Source organism: Bos taurus, chromosome 17 (genome assembly GCF_002263795.3).
Source record: "Bos taurus isolate L1 Dominette 01449 registration number 42190680 breed Hereford chromosome 17, ARS-UCD2.0, whole genome shotgun sequence".
In the NCBI taxonomy this organism is placed as follows: domain Eukaryota; kingdom Metazoa; phylum Chordata; class Mammalia; order Artiodactyla; family Bovidae; genus Bos; species Bos taurus.
The window spans coordinates 30,850,790-30,871,167 of NC_037344.1; the positions used below are offsets into that span (position 1 = coordinate 30,850,790).

General features: G+C 34.9%; 1 long non-coding RNA gene across 1 annotated transcript in view; it reads left to right on the forward strand.

Moving 5' to 3' along the window:
• Nucleotides 1-20,378, forward strand: part of LOC132342593 (uncharacterized) — a 613,928-nt gene that overhangs the window by 254,708 nt on the left and 338,842 nt on the right. Inside the window, exon 3 of the long non-coding RNA XR_009491025.1 lies at nt 7,400-7,471. This is a non-coding gene — a long non-coding RNA (uncharacterized lncRNA). The remainder of the gene's footprint in view (nt 1-7,399; nt 7,472-20,378) is intronic.

Sequence of the window (20,378 nt, forward strand, 5' to 3'; positions counted from 1 at the left end):
AATATAAGAGTTAGGCAAGCATCCAAAAAACCTGTTTGACTTGATTTGTTTTTCTCATCTTCATTCATTTTTTGCTTCATTTATATTCTCCTTTCTCCTCCCTTTGAATATAAAATGAGTTGCTTCTTAAAGTTTCTGGTATAGTTTAGCATTTATTTTTTAAGTAACTTTTTCCATATGTTTGTTTTTACCTCCATGAAGTCTCTGTGTTTCAGCGTTCTTCACCCTCTACTCCTAAACTAAAGGAAAACAAAAGAAAAGAAAAACTTTAGCTTTCCTTGTTGTGTTTGGCTATGATCTGTAAAATCAGTCAATCCCAGCTCTCTACCCTAAGTTTATAATTTTAATTAGCTTCTGTATAAAATTTCCCTCCTGACTCCATTGCCCAGTTAAAAGAAGTTTCAACTTCCTCCACTCCCAAGAAGTGAGATGTGCAGGAAAACAGTGATTAAAGGATTACAAAGAAACCCTTAGAAATCCTATTCCTTCTCTGAAGAAAATTAGGTCAAGTTTTGCCATGTTTTCTGCTTGGCTTCAGAGTTCATGGCTAGCCAACAATATTTGATGATTTAAAATGGCTTTTGGCTTTCCCCTTTAAAAACAAGATTAGTTATGTGTGTCATGTGAACTCCTGCATTTGTGGTAGCACACACTAGAATTACGGTTATTACTCTTTTTTCCATTACTGATGCTGTCTTTACTCAGAAGTTTATCAAGGATATTCCTTCTTGAGTTGGAAATTTTAATGCTTGGTCTCAGAGGTTGACCAATTACTGTTCATCTGGGCTCATTCAAATCTTCAAAGACAGAGTCAAAACAAATAATGGAGCATGGTAGAGACAAGTATGTTAATCCCCCTGAAAGAAAGACAAATTAGGCAGTATCTATGCAATCAAGGCAGAATGGAATGTAACTGAAAAATACAGTCATTCCAGTTTTCCAAAACCTTTCACCAATATCCAACTGGAAGCGGAATTTAGGAAAAAGATGTGATCAGGCTGTAAGATAATATATTGAGAATGGAACTCACCTATTCTATTTTTCATGTTTCTTCTGTCCTGAAAATAAATTCAAAGTTCATGTAGATTACATGATTTAGGTATGCATTTTATTTGAATGTAATTATTAATTAAAACTTTTCTCACTTGCTTTTTTGACATCACTCTTGTTCTCCATGCTCTCTAGAAGACTGTAGATTGTGGCTCAGAGAGATTTTACATCTAGTATCCTCAATATCAGTGGACAATGAATGGTGTTCTGGAGCCTGCTCATTCTGGATCCTGAGAGCTGATTATTAAATATTTAGGGAATTTGTGTTAAACACAGCTCCTATTAAAAGATAAATATATAGTAAGCCATATTAAAATTTCACTGTTTCTTAATTATTGTACTGTATGTCCCTGGGATTGTTTATATTTGTTGCATCTGCCATATGGGTATACTGCATTGCACTGTTCATCCATTCATAATTCTGTATTCCTCAGGTTATTTATATCTGTTGCATCTTCCATGTGGGAATACTGCATTGTACTGTTCATCTATTCATAACTCTGTATTCCTGAGGTTGTATATCTGTTGCATCTGCCATGTGGAAATATTGCATTGCACTGTTCATCTCTTCCTAATTCTGTGTTCAGTGATGCCATGTGTGTGGTTTGCAATTGGCCATAATGGAAGTATATACACTGTGTGATTGGAAAATGCTGCTCATCAGAGCTTCCTCCCACACTTTTCACTCCAGAAAGTTAAATTTTTACCAGCCTATCACTGGATATATATAGTGTACTTTAAAAAAAAGAACCTAGAACTCATTAAACTTAAAATTGCATTATCCAGGGATCCTCATTTATCTTGACCTTTGATTATTAAATTTATATGATTATTTTTATACTTTTATGATTATTCTAGCTTTCCCAGTAGGAAAATTTTGAAGTTAACAGATATTAAATAAGCTTGTGTTTCTGCAGCTTCTATCCCATTGTAAAAACTGCCTTCAAATTTACCTAGAAGATTGGAGAATCAACTTATTATACAAGTACTAAAACCAATAACTGGAGAAGGCAGTGGCACCCCACTCCAGTACTCTTGCCTGGAAAACCCCATGGATGGAGGAGCCTGGTAGGCTGCAGTCCATGGGGTCGCGAAGTCGGACATGACTGAGTGACTTCACTTTCACTTTTCACTTTCATGCATTGGAGAAGGAAATGGCAACCCACTCCAGTGTTCTTGCCTGGAGAATCCCAGAGATGGCGGAGCCTGGTGGGCTGCCATCTATGGGGTTGCACAGAGTCGGACATGACTGAAGCGACTTAGCAGCAAAACCAATAACATAGTTCAAGAGATTTAATATATGATCAAGATGACATTTCAACTAACTAGGAAATGGTTAGCAGATTATAATTTTAGAATGTACAATGTTTGTAGGCAGGAATAGCATTTATTTTAGTCACTTTAGAGGATAGCTAGGCCTCAAATTTGTTACTCACATACTTCAAGCCCCGGTAATGTTGCTCATATTTACTCTGGAGAAATACTTTCTATATCCCCAAAGTGCTATGTACAGCAAAGTATTAAAAAAATTGATATATTGTAACATAAGAATAACCAAGACAATCAATAAAGAAACTGCTAAAACATGGTACTATTAGGAGTTATATATCCTCAAGCTATTATATGTAGTGAAAATTGTAAACTGCAAGCTGATTTCCAAAATATGTATCACTTATGGATAAGTGGAGGGAGGAAATGAGAGGAAGGGGAGGAGCAGGGAGAAGAGAGGAAACGAAATTTTCTGCACACGTTCACACATGTCTGTATAAAATGACCTAGAAGTGTACATAGTAAGTTCATAATTATAGTTGACAATTAGTTGATACTCATCTTTTCCTGTATTGTTAGTTTTAAATTTATTTTATATTTTTATGTATTATCTGAGTAAGGAATATTAGTAAAATATTTAATCAGAAAGCAGTTCCTGGCAATATTATATTTCACCACATAAAGAGATAAAACATCCCTATATTTACATATTTCGCTTTACAAATTCAATTAGTCCAGTCTATTGAGTTTTTACCTATGTATTCACCTTTGCACCCACTACCTATTTCAAGATACAGATCATAAAATAACTAAATTATACTACAGGTGTATGTGATCACACTCTCTTTTTATTTTTTTAACGAAAAAGGGAAATGATAATGGAATTGAGGAAAGGTATAAATACCACATCTATCTTAGTGACATCTCACAGATCGGAACATCATTTATATGGAACAACATTTATATCTACATAGTAAAACAGCGAGATGAAAATAAAATACATGTTGACAAAAATATGTTGTGTACAAAAAGTAGAGGAGTTTAAGATATTATGGTCAGAGTCTTCCTTGATTTGTCAGCACATTTGATTTTCATCTAATCCAATTATGACTCTTTCCTGTAATATGATTATTTCATTACCATCAGGATAACAACTAGCAGGAATGGACTGATCAACAACTATTTTTGCTTTGAAAACAACTGGATAGCATTGTTTATTTGCTGGAGAAGTTACTCCTGTGCTTTCCTGTAAGTGATAATTGCTTTAAAGTTAATCACTGCATTAGATAGAGTAATGGTTTTGATGGTTAGAAAAAGTAGAACCATAAACAGGTGTCTTATATTATTAGGTGATCTAAACCTTTATCTAGAGCAATGGTGAACTTTGAAAGAGTAGATTTTATATTTTATTCTAACTGTTAATGATGCTTTGTTTGATTATGAGGCTGGTAAAACATATGCAGAGCCTTGCAGAAGCTACAAAACAATGGTTTGTTTAGCTTATATTATTCCTGATGAAGCCCTCACAGAGCTGACATGTGAAACTCAGTTTTCACTCTTCTTTCTAATATAAAACACACGCACACATGCACACACATACATATATACCGGGGTCCAGCCCCGGTTGGATCCAGGAATTCCCTGGGGAGGACGGGCAATTAAAAGAATAGATAAAGAGATAAGGAAAGAATTTTGCAGTTTAGAAAATAGAGGAGAGAAAAGAGGCTGATATTCCTTAGTTTACGCAGAAAGCCAATAAAGCCCCAGCACGGGACTTGCTCTGTTCATGTAGGCCACAGGCGCCCTCTCGAATCGTGGAAGGTGCCCCACCTTAGGCACCTTCTCGAGAGGGTCTTAAAAGCCCAGGCAAGATAGTGAACGCAGAGGGCCCCTGCGCTCCAGAGAAATCAGCCTGAAAAGGAAAAGGAAAGAAAAAGGACGACATGGGGAGACCAAGCTTGATGAGCATGGCCCGCACTTTATTTTCCAAAGTAGTTTTTATACCTTAAGTTGTGCATAGAGGATAATGGGGGAAGGGGTAGAGTCATGCAAGGTCAGCAGTCCTTGATCCTTATCGAAGCCAGGCTTTCTTTCTGCAAACTTATCATATGCAAAAGTTTAGGTGATTTACATCATCTTCTGGCCAGGAGGCCTGTTAACATTTTATGACCCTTTCTAAAATTAAATAAAATTAAAAAAAAAAAAAGAAAACTTATTTTGCTCTAAAGGTGATTATTCTAAAGTCAGGCGCCACCCTCCGAAAGCATTAGATAAAGTTGTATTCCTATAGGGCAAAAGTGTGTTGGGCTATAACAAGAAAAGAATTAACTCAAGGGTCCAAGGTTACAAACATTAAAGCTACTACTTACATTTCTATACACCAACTATATTAATCAATACACTGCCAGGGACACAGTAGGTAAGGGATATGGAAATTTGGCAGCAAGCGTTAGCTCAACAAAGAAATCCTCTACTAGTTCTATTTTAACAATTTTAACTCTCTGAGAAGCTCTGCATTGTTAGAATATCTTAAGCTTCCTGTGCCTCTCGTGATTGGGGGGCTATGAATCTGAGCAAACATGTCAGGCAAGCTAGAAAGTCATCAGAGGGGTTCAAATTGAAACACTCCTATTATGCCCAGGAGACTTATTAACTAGAGTTTTAAGTTGATCTTCTTACAGAGAAAGGTGGTCGGGGATAGCCCCCCGTTAATGTCAGAAGAGTTGGTGAAAGTTGTAAAATAGTAAAACAGGCAGATTTTGGTTTTGGGATAGATGCTCAGGCAGGTCCAGGGGGGCCCCTTGAGCCCTGACTCGCCTTTGCATATCAGGCCTCTCCGCATGACCTTTGTCATGGGTGGAAACTCCTGTGCTGGCTCCCGGCACATATATACTTCAAACAAATGGAAAAATATAGAAAATGTATAATGAATATACATGCATCTTCATCTAGGCTGGTGACATCTGATTAGTGTACAGCGTTTGCTTCCTTTTATAAAGATCACTTTTAAGGAAAAAATATTATTTTTATAGTTGAAATTACATTTGTGCCTTTCCCTATTCTAAAGTTTGTTCTTTCCAGAAAGAAAGGCTATTTGGATTTGGTATTTCTTATTTATGTTTCATACTTTTTGTAAACATACATATTTCATATATATTTCATTCTTTTATGAATATATATATATATATATAACTTTGCAAGTTTTATGATTTCCCATCAATTATATCATATTCCATGCACCTTTTAAAGATTTACTTGTTTCTTTTAATTCAACATAGTTTTTGAGATTTAGTCAAGGTAAAACATGGAGTTCTGGTTAGCCTCAAATCTTCTCTGGTCTGTAAAATGTTGTTATTGTCGTTCAGTTGCTAAGTTGTGTCCAACTCTGCAATTTCAAGGACTGCAGCATCCCAGCCTCCTCTATCCTCCACTATCTCCCAGTTATTCAAGTCTATTCAAATTCATGTCCATTAAGTCAGTAATGCTGTCTAACCATCTCATCCTCTGCTGCCCCTTTCTCCTTTAACCTTCAATCTCTCCCAGCATTGAGGTATTTTTCTATTGTGTCAGCTTTTTGCATCAGGTAGCCAAGGTATAGGAGCTTCAGCCCCGCAGTCCTTCCAATGAATATTCAGGGTTGATTTCCTTTAGGATTGACTGGTTTGTTCTTGCGTCCAAGGAACTCTCAAGAGCCTTCTCTAGCACCATAACTCAAAAGCGTCAATTCTTTGTCACTCATCTCTTCTTTACACTCACATCCAATCTGTAAAATAGTCATTACAAATAGAGTGGTTCCCATCCTTCAAGAACCATTATTTATGTTCCCCCTGGAGATGAATACTATTGTTAATGCTATGACCAGTCAAAACTATTTGCACTTTTACTACATGTATATGTACCTAGAAGTGATTAATTATATTATTTTTTGTGTTTGCATGCTGTAATTATATGTGTTTTGCCTTTTTATAATTATGAAATTTTGTTTTTAATTGTACAATACTCCTTGGGAATAAAGTCTCATTTTGCTTGTGTTTATATAGCCACTCCAGACTTCTTCCATTTACTATTTGCATACTTTATCTTTTTCTAACCTTTTACTTTCAAATCATTTATTCCTTTATATTGAAAAGCACATAGCATATAGTTGAATCTTGCTTTTAAAATTTAGTCTGATAACCTGCTTTTTATTTGGAAAACTTACTGCTTATTATATTTAATATAATTGCCGAAATGGTTGGTTATAGTTTTTTCATTTTACTTTTTTTCTCTATTCTGTCTAAATTTATTTACTTTGATCCCCATCTTCACATGTTGAGTATTTTTTAATATTCCACTTTATTTTAGCTATAACTCTTTATATTTAAGTTTTTTCTCTAATAATTATAAAACATGTCTGTAAATGATCACAGTTCCAATCTGTCTTTATAATTTTTGGTGAAGGTCATTGAGAAAACTGCTGGTTGACCTGTAAGCTGGACTTGGGCAGTAAGACTCCCATTTCCTTCCCTGTCCTTGCAATGTACGTTTTGTTTGCCTTCCCCATTTGAGAAGTTTCCTGAGGACACAGCTTTGAGATAGTAATGTGGTATTGAGACCATCTGGGTAGTATATGTGACTAAACTCAGTTAAGGCCTCTGTATAAACTTTTAAAAATTCTGGCAAGCAGGTGTGGAGATCTACTCATTTTGTTTGTCCCAGGCTTCCTAAGACAAGCCTCGTGTGTAAATTCCCTTGCTTATTAAACCTCCCACCTACCATGTGCTTCTTTTTTCAATCTACCCCAAGCCTCTGCACATGGGGTCCGATTATACCCAGGGAACTCCAGGAGGTTGCCAAGGAGCAATAATGGCCTACTTTGTGTACAGTGTGAAATGCTTGTTAATGGTTTAATTTCATTTACTATAACCTCATCCTTTGTGATATAATAGGTATTAGGTTTATCTGTATAAAAAATTCAGTAGTAAAGCATTATAAATTTGCTACTGTAGATCATTTTTTCTTTCAAAAAAATAAAGAGAAGGGAAAACATATCTTATTTATCCATAAGATTGTCATTTTTATAATTTTACTTTTTTTGTAGATTTGAGTTTCTATCTGGCATGGAGTTTAATCCCTTCATTTTTTCGGCAAGTGACAATGTTCAATAGATACGGTGAGTGTAGACATCTTTTTTTATTTCCAGTTTAAACATATGGCTTCTCATGTTCCTTAATTTGAATAGTATTATTGGAGGTTAATCATGCTTATTATTTTCTATATTAGTTTACTGAGTTATTTTCATGAATGAGTATGTAATTTTATTGAAGTCAACTATATTTAGGGGGATGATCATGTTTACATTCTTCAATCTGGCAAAATAGTAAGGATTATATCTAGAATTTCTATGAAGCCAACCTTGTATTCTTAGGATGGAGACAATTTTGTCACTTTTTAATTAGCATTTAAAAAAATAGTATGAAATTTTAATTATTTTGAATTTTCACATTTATATTAATGAGTGACATGAATTTTTAATTTTCTTTTTTTAGTACAGTCCCTTTTCTGATTGGTTATTCCTGAGTACATTCAGTAGTTCTGTGGCAGTTCTTCAGTAGTTCTGTGTATTAATGGCAAGTTGTCTCAGATTCTGTTTCCCTGAGAAGGACCTTAATTTTATCCTTATCTTGATTGGTTATTTTTCTGGGCATATATTAATTATCAAAACTTAACTTTTTAGCACTTTGAATGTATTATTGCATTTTTTCTATGTGTTTTTTTTTTTTTTTTAATGAAACCAATCAGAGTAACTTTATTTTTCATAATTCTTTCCTAGTAATTTGTCTTTTCTCTTTGGTTGCTTTTAACTTCTTTCTCTTAGGGTTCTGTAAACTTTTGTGGTTATACATTTAACTTTAGATTCCTTTTAATTTATTATATTCAGTTATTGTTGCATCATGAAATAAAAGTTTAAGTAGTCCTCTAAATGTGTGAGTGATAACATGGAAAAAGAAGATTTATAAATGATTAAAGTACCGTGAATACTCATTTACCATACTCAGTTAAAATATTTACTTAAAAGGGTTACACTGTAATTTTGAGGGGCAGTTTTACTAATATAATTACAATATTAGGAAAATACTTTCAGTGATATATGCCACCAGGAACTGAAAATTACAGAAATAAATTAGCACTTGAAGTGTACAAGTACCAGAATTTTTAATAACATAAACCTTTATTACATTCTTAGTGGATGTGATAATAAAATAATAACATATTTCACATAGTACTTCAGAGTTAGTTATTTGATTTTTATAGAAGTCCTAAAACAGGTATGGGCAATATCATTATACTCATTTTACATATAGATAAACTTAGCCTTTGCCTAAATTACTTTCTTTCTGATACATGGAGGTAAGATTGAATCCCAGATTATTTAACACTAAAATCACTACCGTGCTAAAGTGAAAGTGAAAGTGACTCAGTGGTGTCTGACTCTTTGTGACCCCATGGACTATAGCCCTCTAGGCTCCTCTGTCCTTGGAATTCTCTAGGCAATTCTACTGGAATGGTTAGCTATTCCTTTCTGCAGGGGATCTTCCCAACCTAGGGATCGAACCCAGATCTTCCACATTGCAAATTCTTTACCATTTGAGCCACCAGGGAATCTCAGATACAAGAAATACTTGTTAAACACAAAACAAAACAACAGCAACAAATCTCAAAGGATTTTTTTGTACACTATGAGTTTTATTAATTCTTTTGATTACATTTAAAGATTTGTGGAAATAGAAAAAATATTTTAAGAAATAGAAATGTTGTAATCTAGATTTTTGTTGAATTGGTTTTCTTCTGTGTGAGAGTTACACAACTGTAATTGCAACTTTTTAAGTCTCCTAGTGGTTAAATGTTGAATCACTGGGCACTAGATTTGTCATGCAATAAAAAATAAAATTATATATTTCTTTACTTAGTTCAACAAAAACAAATTATGTAAGATGATCTCAGATCTTGTCACACTGCAGATTTTCCTTGTTAAATCTAACAGTAACCAACTGTTGGATGAAGCTAGAGGGTTTCTGTGTTTGATATGTTTCTATCTAGTTGAATATAGCACAATTTCAGCATCTGAGATTTTATTAAGAAAGCATGTATGAGTTAAGCTTTAGTTAAGTGCTGTAACCAATAATGCTTTTATCTCTTGCAAATATGTGACTGATAAAATATACAATATATTTATATCTATCAATCTGTCTATATATAAGATGGAGTCGGAAATGGCAACCTACTCTAGTGTCCTCACCTGGAAAATTCCATGGACAGAAGAGCCTGGTAGGCTACAAGTTCATGGGGTCCCTAAGAGTCAGACATGATTAAGCACACTTTCTGACCTGATAGATCTATCATATGTATATCAGAAAGTGACCTCTTACATATCACATATATAAGAAGATATAATGCATAGGTATTTTGCTTTATTTCCTATCTTATAAAATAAAAATATTGTCTGAGGAAGATATTGTAGATGACGGTATATTTTTCTGTCAAAAACTACTGATTTTATATATTTTGTTGTTAGTCGATGAGTTGTGTCGCACTGGGGCTCTGAGTTCACATTATTTTTCTTTGGATATAGTTTAGAAGTTATAGTTGAAGTATAAATGTTGATCAATAAATGTAAATTATTACGTAGTATTTATTTAGCATATTAGTTAAATATACATATTTTCCTTAATGATATCCATATGTTTCTAGCTGTTATTTATTATCTTTGTAAAAGACTTACTTCTACATCCAGGCTAAAGGTATGTGCTTGTCTATTCATTTATTTGAAATTGTTCATTACAAGTTACTGAACTCCATGAATTCTTCCATTAATATTCGTATAAATGATACAATGGAAACAATTCAATTGATTTCATGGATTCAAGTATTGTCTTATATAGTACTTTGAAATAAAAAAATACAATTAGATACACAGGAGGAGTTTCAAAACTTTTCAGCGTTATACTTCAAATATGTGTGTGTGTGTATATATGTGTATATATATACATATATGTATATAAAATACACAAAATCTTTTATGAGGTATTTGGAGGCTGCTGCTGCTGCTGCTAAGTCGCTATGTAGGAACTATTCAATATCTTAGATCTAGCGTTGTTTGCTTGCTTATTTTTGTTTTATATGGATGCAAAAATTTTCCTCTTGTGTTCAGATTTGTATTTTCTTAATTTATGAGACTCAACTTTCTTTCACTAGAATTATTTAGTTTTTTCAAACTATTTTGATTGCAAAGAATTTATTAAAATATGTGAAATGTATGAGGAAAAGATAGCTAGAAGGTATATCAATGCTCTATCAATTTTGAGAGAATATTGAGTTGGGAAGATCCCCTGGAGAAGGAAATGGCAACCCACTCCAGTATCCTTGCCTGGAAAATCCCATGGATGGAGCCTGGTAGGCTATAGTCCATGGGGTCACAAAGAGTCGGACATGACTGAGTGACTTCACTTCTCTTCACCAACTTTCACCTACAAAAGTAAGAATTAATTGTAAATTAAGTTATTTTTAGTAGAAACTTACATAACATTTATATTGTTTTTCACTTTTTTCAATAATTAGATATTACAGTAAGAAGCATGTTATGTTTGAAATCAAGAGTGACTTAAGAGATTCCACTTTTTTAATATAAACATGTACTTGTTAAAGAATCAGTCACATTTATACTGTTATAGTGGTAAGGAATTATAAACCTCAGTAAAATATAAATCAAATAACTTCTTTTATCCCTAAAGTAATGTCATAATTAGAAACTTTCTGCAAAGATAACATGTCTAACCTATGCTGGAGGCAACACTGCCATGAAAAAGATCTACCACTATCACAATAGGGCAAGATATAGTCAAGAAAAACATCTTTCCCTGACAATTCATTTTTTTGCCCATGACATAATTTGGAAAAGTTTTCCCCAGGTCAGTTTTCCCATAAGGAGAAGATCACTTGAAAGCATTCAGCATTTTCTCACAACGAAAGTATCTGGCAGTGTTTTTTTTTTTTTTTTTTTTTAAGCTCTTGCTTGTTGGAAAAATCTTGGATTTAAAGAGATCAAATTTATTAAGCCAGGGGGGAAAACAGTGTCAGGAACTCAGTAAAACAGTAATAAACAGTCATCTCCTGATGCCACACGTCACAACTCATGGAGTCCTGCTGGTTCGTTTCTTTTACCAATCACGTAACACTGTGTTTTATAGCAGTGCCTCAGGACACAGTGAAGGGCTTGGATGTTGTACAGTTTTTCTCACTGGGCATCTGTCCTTGAGACTGTCATACATCTGTTGCATAGTATATCCTCAGGCATGCAAAGAGGCATGGAGCATGGAATGAGAGTCAATAAATTTCAATGATTTCATGAGCCTGTATCCAAACATGCTATCTAGCATATGTGAAACCGAGCAGCTAAAATTTCTAAAAGTAATACAAATAGAAAGGTTTAACCAAAAGGTACTCTGTACACAGCAATACACTATATTATAATAAATAAAACCAAAGAGGAAGAAGTCAAATAATATTTTAGAAATTCAGTTAAGTACTTTAAAAATATTTAAGTCCCACATCTATATATATGCAAATATCTGTGTTCCATTCCTCATCATGTCATGTCTATCTCATTCCAGTTTCTCTCATGCTATTTGTTTACTCTGCTTCTGCATTGTCAGTTTAGAGAATTATTAGATTTAGTTTCTTTTCATCAAAGAGATGAAAAGTATCTGAATGTATTCAGAGAGGAGGAGTTGTTTAGTTGCTAAATTGTGTCTGACTCTTTTGCAACACCATGGACTGTAGCCAGCCAGGCTCTTCTGTGTATGGGATTGCCTAGGCAAGAATGCTGGAGTGGGTTTCCATTTCCTTCTTCAGGGAATCTTCCTGACCCGAGGATAGAACCCACATCTCCTGCATTGCAGGTAGATTCTTTACTGTTGTGCTACTAGGGAAGCCCTTCAGAGAGGAGGGTAGTGTATTAAATGATTCCTGAAACACTTCAACTTGCTGAGAACAAGAAAAACATTCCTGTGTAATAAAATCACTTGAGAAACTGAGTATCAGTGGTGAGTGCTAGGAAAAAGCACTATTTCTTTACCTTTAATTTCCCCACCTCTTTTCTAGATTTAAATTTAATGATTCCAAGGTGCTGAAGAATTTTCTTATTTTTAAAAATTATTTGCACAAGTCAAGGCTCTACATTATGCAGTAGCAAATTTTATTGTGGAAATAAACAACCCAAATAGAATTAGCACAGATAGTGTTTAGGTCCAAAGTAGTCCAAGGAAACTAATACCTAGTAATTATATTATATGATATAAAACTCAAGATTACAAAACTCAAACATCTTAAAAACATATGGATATTTAGGAATATTAAAAAGATTAACTGATTTTTTTTAGTTTAAAATTCAGATTTGTTCCTTGTTGCCCAAGATATAGAGTGCAAACTTTTGCTTTTTTCATTAAAGTAGTTAAGTTTTATTTGAATGTATATAATAAAAATTTGGTAGAAAATATGACTCTTTTACTGAAATAGAAACCAACTCCATAACCTTTTAATATGGATATTTTGGGTTATTCTTTTAATGTTCAGTTCAGTTCAGTTGCTCAGTAGTGTCCGACTCTTTGCGACCCCATAAATATGGGCTTCCCTGGTGGCTCAGGCAGTAAAGAATCTGCCTGCAATTTGGAAGACCTGGGTTCAGTTCCTGGGTTGGGAAGATTCCCTGGGGAAGGGAATGGCAGCCCACTCCAGTATTCTAGTTGCAATGCCACATGGGTTTGAACTCTCTTGTCAGTGAAACAAAACAGATTTCAGTAAGACTGGAGCAGGAGGGTACCAGCATAAGAATGGGAAATAGCTATTAAAATGTGCCACATTTCACTAGAATTACTTTTGAAAAAGTCCACACAAGAAGGGAGGGGGCAACAGCAAGATGACAGAACGGAGACCACAGATTTCATCTCTGCACAAACGCAGGTAAATAGCTATCCCTGAATGAAAACATCTCTGCAAAACTCATATGTCCAGTCAAATAGCTGCAGCAAAACAATGGAGGAAAACAAAACAAAACAGAACAACAGCAGCAACAACAACAACAAAACATAAGAATAATAACACTAAAATGGTGGGGAGAGCATTTTGCCTATTTTCCCAGGCTGCCACAGCTCACCATCACAAATTCTGCTCAGAGAGGACAAGGAAGGCAGGATGAATGATTAGCTTCTTTGGCCTTTTGGAGCACTGCCTGAGGATTTGCACTGATTTTACCCTACCCAGATTGTTGTAGAAATCAGCATAGCTGAGATGTCTGCTTTTGACAAAAACAAAGAAGATGGAGGTTATCAATATCCACCATACAGTAGGTACATCTGTGGTCACCATTGGCCTTCTCTGCAGAGGACCCTAGCAGAGGGTCCTTTGCCACTGAGAGCCTCAGTAGATATTGGGGCATGGTCATCCAACAGGTTTTACCCCAAGGACCTTTTGGCTCATTGCTGTGGACCCCAGCAGCTTGCTCTGCAGAGGATCGTAGTAAATTTTGCCAGTGAGTAAACCAATAGCCATTACAGCCCCAGTGGATCTGCTGCAGTTTCACTCATGAGGGTCCCACAGTTTTTGCCTTTGCAGAATCCAGCTACTTTGGTATAGTCAAAGTACTAAAAAAAAAAATTTGTCAACACGTGATAGTCGCACAGAGTCAGACATGACTGAAGCGACTTAGCAGCAGCAGCATACATACACACATACACATGTATATACATATACATACAGTGAAATATTATTAACAAACAAAGGAATTCTATTTAAAACAACATGAATAAGCCTGGAGGACATTATGCCAAGTGAAATAAACCAGATACAGAAAGACAAATACTTCATGATCTCACTTATAGATGGAATCTAAAATAGTTGAACTCATAAAAGCAGAGAGTATAATAGTCGTTGATAGGGCAGAGGGGTGTGAAGAAAGGGGAGATGTTGGTCAAAGGTTACAAAAGTTTAGTTATATGGGATGACTAAATTCTGGAGGTCTAATATACAATATGGTGACAATAGTTAACAGTACTATACTATTATACTTGAAATTTGCTAGGAGAATAGGTCTTAAATCTTAAAATACACACACACATGCAGATGCTAACTATGTGATGATAGATATGATTATATGGATTGTAGTGATCATTTCACAATGTATACATATAAAAACACCAAACTGTACACCTTTAATATATATAATTTTTATATGTCAGTGGTTTCTCAATAAGGGGACTTTCCAGGTCACGCTAGTGATAAAGAACCTGCCTGCCAATGCAGGAGACATAAGAGATACGGGTTCGATCCCTGGGTTGGGAAGATCCCTGAGCAGGGAATGGCAACCCACTCCAGTATTTTTGCCTGGAGAATCTCCATGGACAGAGGAGTCTGGTGGGCTATAGGGCTACATCCCATGAGGTCCCAAAGAGTCGGACATGACTGAAGTGATTTAGCATAGCATATCTCAATAAAGTGCTTAAAAACCCACATCCCTTTAGAAGTATACTCTGTATCTAAAATATTTTGGAAATGTATAATTGAATACTCATGGGAGAAACATTTTATTCTCATCTAAAGTTCTTTGTGTTCATAAAAGACTTAATTTATAAGCAGGTAATCATTTGTGGGATGTTTGAAATTCAGTGCATTGTGTATTGAATTGCACACAAGAATGTAAAAAATTTAAAAAGATGTGTTCAAGAAATAGAGTTTAAAACCATTCAAAGCTCAAGCTAAATAACTGTCAAAATGGATAGTGCAAGTGCACCTTATAGAAGGGTCGAGTTCTGCATAAATTGGGCTGAGACAGTCTGGAAAGATTCTTGGTGCATGTGGGTACTGAATTAACATATTTTGATGGAAAGAGAAATGCTTATGTATCTTCAGAGGATAGAGAGAAGGCCAATGGACTGGGATAAAGAATAGATAAGTATTCAGAAATCAAGCTGGTTAGGTTAAATGGCATTAAGCTATAGAGACTTTTTATTTTTTTAAACATTATTGGAAATTACAAACATTTGCAAAAGTAGTGAGAAGAGATAGATTCATTGTCAGCACAGGGCCAATCTTGTTATGCTAACTTTAACACCTGTATTATTTTCAAGCAAATCCTATAATTTCAAATATAAATAATTCAGTAAGTATCTCTACAAGATAACTGAAAGGTTGTTGCTGACCCACGAAAAGACGCCAGGATTCTTGGCCTCCGGAAGAGAAGAATTCAACCTGGGGCCAGAGACGAGGCTTGATGGCTCAGAGCTTTTGTGCAATAAAGTTTTATTAAAGTATAAAATGAATAGAGAAGGCTTCTGACATAGACATCAGAAGGGGGCAAAAAGAGTACCCCCTTGCTAGCGTTAGAAATGGAGTTATATACCTTTTATTTAGTTATGACAATGAATCAAAAGAATGTCTCAGGTTTGCGAAAATTTTACCAGACCCACTCCAGCAATTTACATTTTAGGATAAAGAGATTAGGATTTAACAATAGAAAGATCCTCTAGACCCACTCCCATAATATGCATTCTAAGATGTCAGGATTAGTCAGAAGGTTTTCAGGAAGGAGAAACTGTCCTCCAGCCTGATACATTGCTGTTGTATAATCCCTAGTACAGAGTTTAAACTGAGTGTGTAATTGACTAAGACTAAGGAATGTAGAAAAAAGTTTGTCGTTTTCTCCTGCTTGAGAATTCCAGATCCCCAATTTCCACTTCGAGAGCCCCAGACCCCTTTCTCCTCCTTGGGGACCCTGAACATCTAATCAATCTGCCTAGGAATTGACTCTCTCATAACTATTTTTCATGCTGAAAAATATATACCACAATACTCTTGTCACACTTAAAAATAGTTCTAATTCCTAAGTAACATCAAATATCTAGCCAGTGCTGCGAACGGTTGTTAAAATAGAATTGAGATTCAATTTGAGATTCAAAAAATTATCATGTAGGCATTGAAGAATCATAGGCATTTTTGTAATACCAGGGAAGAACCCTATGAAAGAATATTTCCAGGTGGTTAACCAGGAAAAATGACATGACAAAATAATAGGTGGATACATCTATGTGCTTTCTAGCAAATGGTTTCGGTAATTCTTTGCTTAAGTTCTGTTCAGTATGTACAGAACATGCTAAACACATACCAGAAAATGTGATTGTGGCTATACACAAATGTAAAATATTAACTGAGCATCAACTATATGTCAAGCCCTATTTATTTTCTGTGATGGAAAAATGTATATGTTATGGAATAAGACAGAAATAACACTTGTTCTTTTATATCTTGCATTCTGGAGGTGTAAGACACAATACATAGTAAACAAATGAAGGATCAACATATTTGAAATAGTAAAAAGTGCTGCAAATAAAATTAAACATAATGACAAAGAGCGAGTAATGGAAGGTGCCAATATCTATTTTAGAATGATTGACTATAGTGGCCTACTTAGCTGACAACTGAGCAGTAAGAGGCCAGCCTTGGGAGAGCCAAAGACCTTCCTAAATAAAGTCTTATGGACTTGTCTAGAGAGTAGAACAAATAGAAACAAACAGAAAATCGGTGAAACATAGATGACCTTGGTTTGTTCAGTGAGGATATATGATAGGTGAGAAAGAGTGTCAGAACAAAATGATGTATGGCCTTATGAATGTCTGTATTTTAGTGTGCAGTGGATGATACTGGAAGGTTTTGTAACTTGAACTTTTATATATATATATATATATATATATATATATCTAATAACATTGACTGTGCTAAGGAAAATAGATTTTGGGAGGAATTGAATGAGAGTGGAGTCTGGTAGACTAGTAAAAAAAAAAAATCATCCTTCTTCAACACTATTTATGCTTAAAATAATACAACTAACCCAGCTAAAATCAGTCTGTTCATTTTAGCAATCTATGTATGATTTTCAACAAATCAAAAATTATATGTACACATTTTTTTTACTTTTGATACGTTGCCATTTACATTATCAGTGTTGACAATTTTTTGTTTGCATTATACAGCCTGATTACATTGTGTTGCAAATGAAACAATAACTAAAGAATAGCTAAAATAATCCTTTAGATAAAGAAACAAAAACCAACAATGAGCATTACAAAATATTACATTTACTTGGATTCATATGTCAATAAAAATACTACATATTAAATCTTGTGAACTACGTTTAAAACAATACTTAGAAGGAAAACTTAACTTCAAAAATGCTTTTTTAAGAAACAGGGAAAAATAATAATGATTATAAAGGCAACTAAAGCATTTGATTTAAGAAGTTGGAAATATGAGAACAGGGTATATAAAAGATATATGAAAAATAAATATTTTAGAATTTTTTTATATTCTTTTTTTTAATTTTTTTTTTACTTTACTATATTGTATTGGTTTTGCCATACATCAACATGCATACACCTGTACACGTGTTCCCCATCCTGAACCCCCCCTCCCACCTCCCTCCCCGTACCATCCCTCTGGGTCATCCCAGTGCACCAGCCCCAAGCTTCCTGTATCCTGCATCGAACCTGGACTGGTGATTCATTTCTTATATGATATTATACATGTTTCAATGTCATTCTCCCAAATCATCCCACCCTCTCCCTCTCCCACAGAGTCCAAAAGACTGTTCTATACATCTGTGTCTCTTTTGCTGTCTCACATACAGGGTCATCGTTACCATCTTTCTAAATTCCATATATATGCATTTGTATACTGTATTGGTGTTTCTAAACAGTTTAATTAAAATAAAATGGGCTCTTGGAAAAAGTAATTGGAAGAGAATTCTTTGGAAAATCCAGTCAATTGAAAAGGAGATAATAAAGTCAAAGTATGAATATAATAATACAATAACTAAAAACATGTGTCATAAAGTATATGAGGACAAATCTTTGCCCCCAAATTTGAAACTTAGATTATGCAAAGGGGTTTTTATAAAATAAGTGTTTAAAAAAATCTAAAAATATAATTGATCATTTAATAAATTAAAATGTAATAAAAATTTAAGTCATAAATCTAGTTTAATAAATGAATTCTAAAAACCTTTCAAAAGTATAGCTAATATTTATCTTTTTCATGATGTCCCTGAAAATTGAATATCAAAGTTGTAGACTGTGTCTTAGAAGGCTGATAAAATCTTGATTCTAAGGTAAAATAAGAGATAATATAAAACAATTACAGGTACTGTCATGGAATAAAAATTCTTTAAATACATATGAACCAGATATATTTAACATTTTTTACCAAAAAATACATCATTTAATAGTTTATTTCAGGAATGCAGTGATTGTTTAACATCATAAAACTTATCAACACAAATTAGCACATGAATGACTAATTAAAAAAAAAGACTGCTAGAAATAAAAGAGAAGGGCCTGAATTTTATTCATTCTATATAGTAGAATTTTATCACATACCTCACAGTGGTTGAGGAAACTTTAAATGAATCCCATTTAATATTTATAAATAATTAAAAAATATGTGATACGACTGTTAAAAATAGTACAAAAGTTTCAGGTCAGAGTAGTTCATTGATTCATTTGTTCAGTGAATGTTTACAGAGTACCTACTTTGTTCTAAATAATATTCTTGGGTCTGGGATACTGCAGTGAATGGAATTAAAAACACACACACACACAAAGCACTGGTGCTCATGGGACTTACATTCTACAGCAAGAAATAAACAATTAACTTGTAGGTACATTGTATGGTATATCAGAATGTGGTTAAGCACTGTGAAGAAAACATGACAGGAAGAGGAAGGTAGGAAGTGCAAGAAGTGAGGTGTTTGGATTGGTTGCAGTTTTTAAGATAGAATAATCAGGGCAAGCCTTATTGCTTCTAAATAAAGATGGAAGAAATGAGAAAGTGAGTCATCTAGACAGGTGGAGAGGAGCATGCCACACACAGAAAATGCAATGTAAAGGCCCTAGGACTTGTGTGTTTGAGGAGTAATAAAGGAGATGTTGTTGTGGCTGGAGCTGTGAATGAACCAAGGAAAGAGCAGCAGGAAACCAGGTCAGAGAGGAGACAGAAGTCTTGTTCTCTAAGTGGTATGGGAGGAAAATATGAGAAAAAAAAAGGCTTCCCCTGCCTCCCCCGCCCCCAACAGGACTATTTAGGTTCATGAAAGTGTTAGTTGCTCAGTCGTACACCAGTGGACTGTAGCCCGCCAGGCTCCTCTGTTCATGGAATTTCCCAGGCAAGAATACTGGAGTGGGTAACTATTTCCTTCTCCAGGGGATCTTCCTCACCCAGGGACTGAACCCAGGTCTCCTGCGTTGCAGGCAGATTCTTTACTGTCTGAGCCACCAGGGAAGCCCCTTTAGGTTCCTAATTGAGAACAAACCAGTTAGGAGAAGGCAATGGCACCCCACTCCAGTACTCTTGCCTGGAAGATCCCATGGACGGAGGAGACTGGTGGGCTGCAGTCCATGGGTTCTCTGGGAGTCAGATACGACTGAACGTCTTCACTTTCACTTTTCACTTTCATGCATTGGAGAAGGAAATGGCAACCCACTCCAGTGTTCTTGCCTGGAGAATCCCAGGGATGGGGGAGCCTGGTGGGCTGCCGTCTATGGGGTCGCACAGAGTCGGACACGACTGAAGTGACTTAGCAGCAGCAGTCAGGTGAAAAGTAGATGGAGACAATTAGGGATCTAATGACATAATCTGGGAACAAGATAATGGTGGGTTTACCTGAGGATGGTAGATATGAATGTGGTAGGAGGTGGTCAGATTTTGAATATGTTTGGGAGATAGAGTTGAGAGAATTTGCTGATAGGTTGAATGTGGGCTTTGAGAAAAAGAGAAGTCTAGAAAATTGTCAAATGTTTTTGTCTAAGTAACTGAATTAATGACATGGCTATTTACTGAGGGGATAGAATTCCAGAAGAAGCAGGTGTTCAGGAAAGAAAGATGGGAGTATGAGTTTGGACTAAGTTTGATGTGCCTATTATGTATTTAAGCAAATGCTAAGTAAGCTATTGGATGTAAGTGTCCTAGGTCCTAATGAA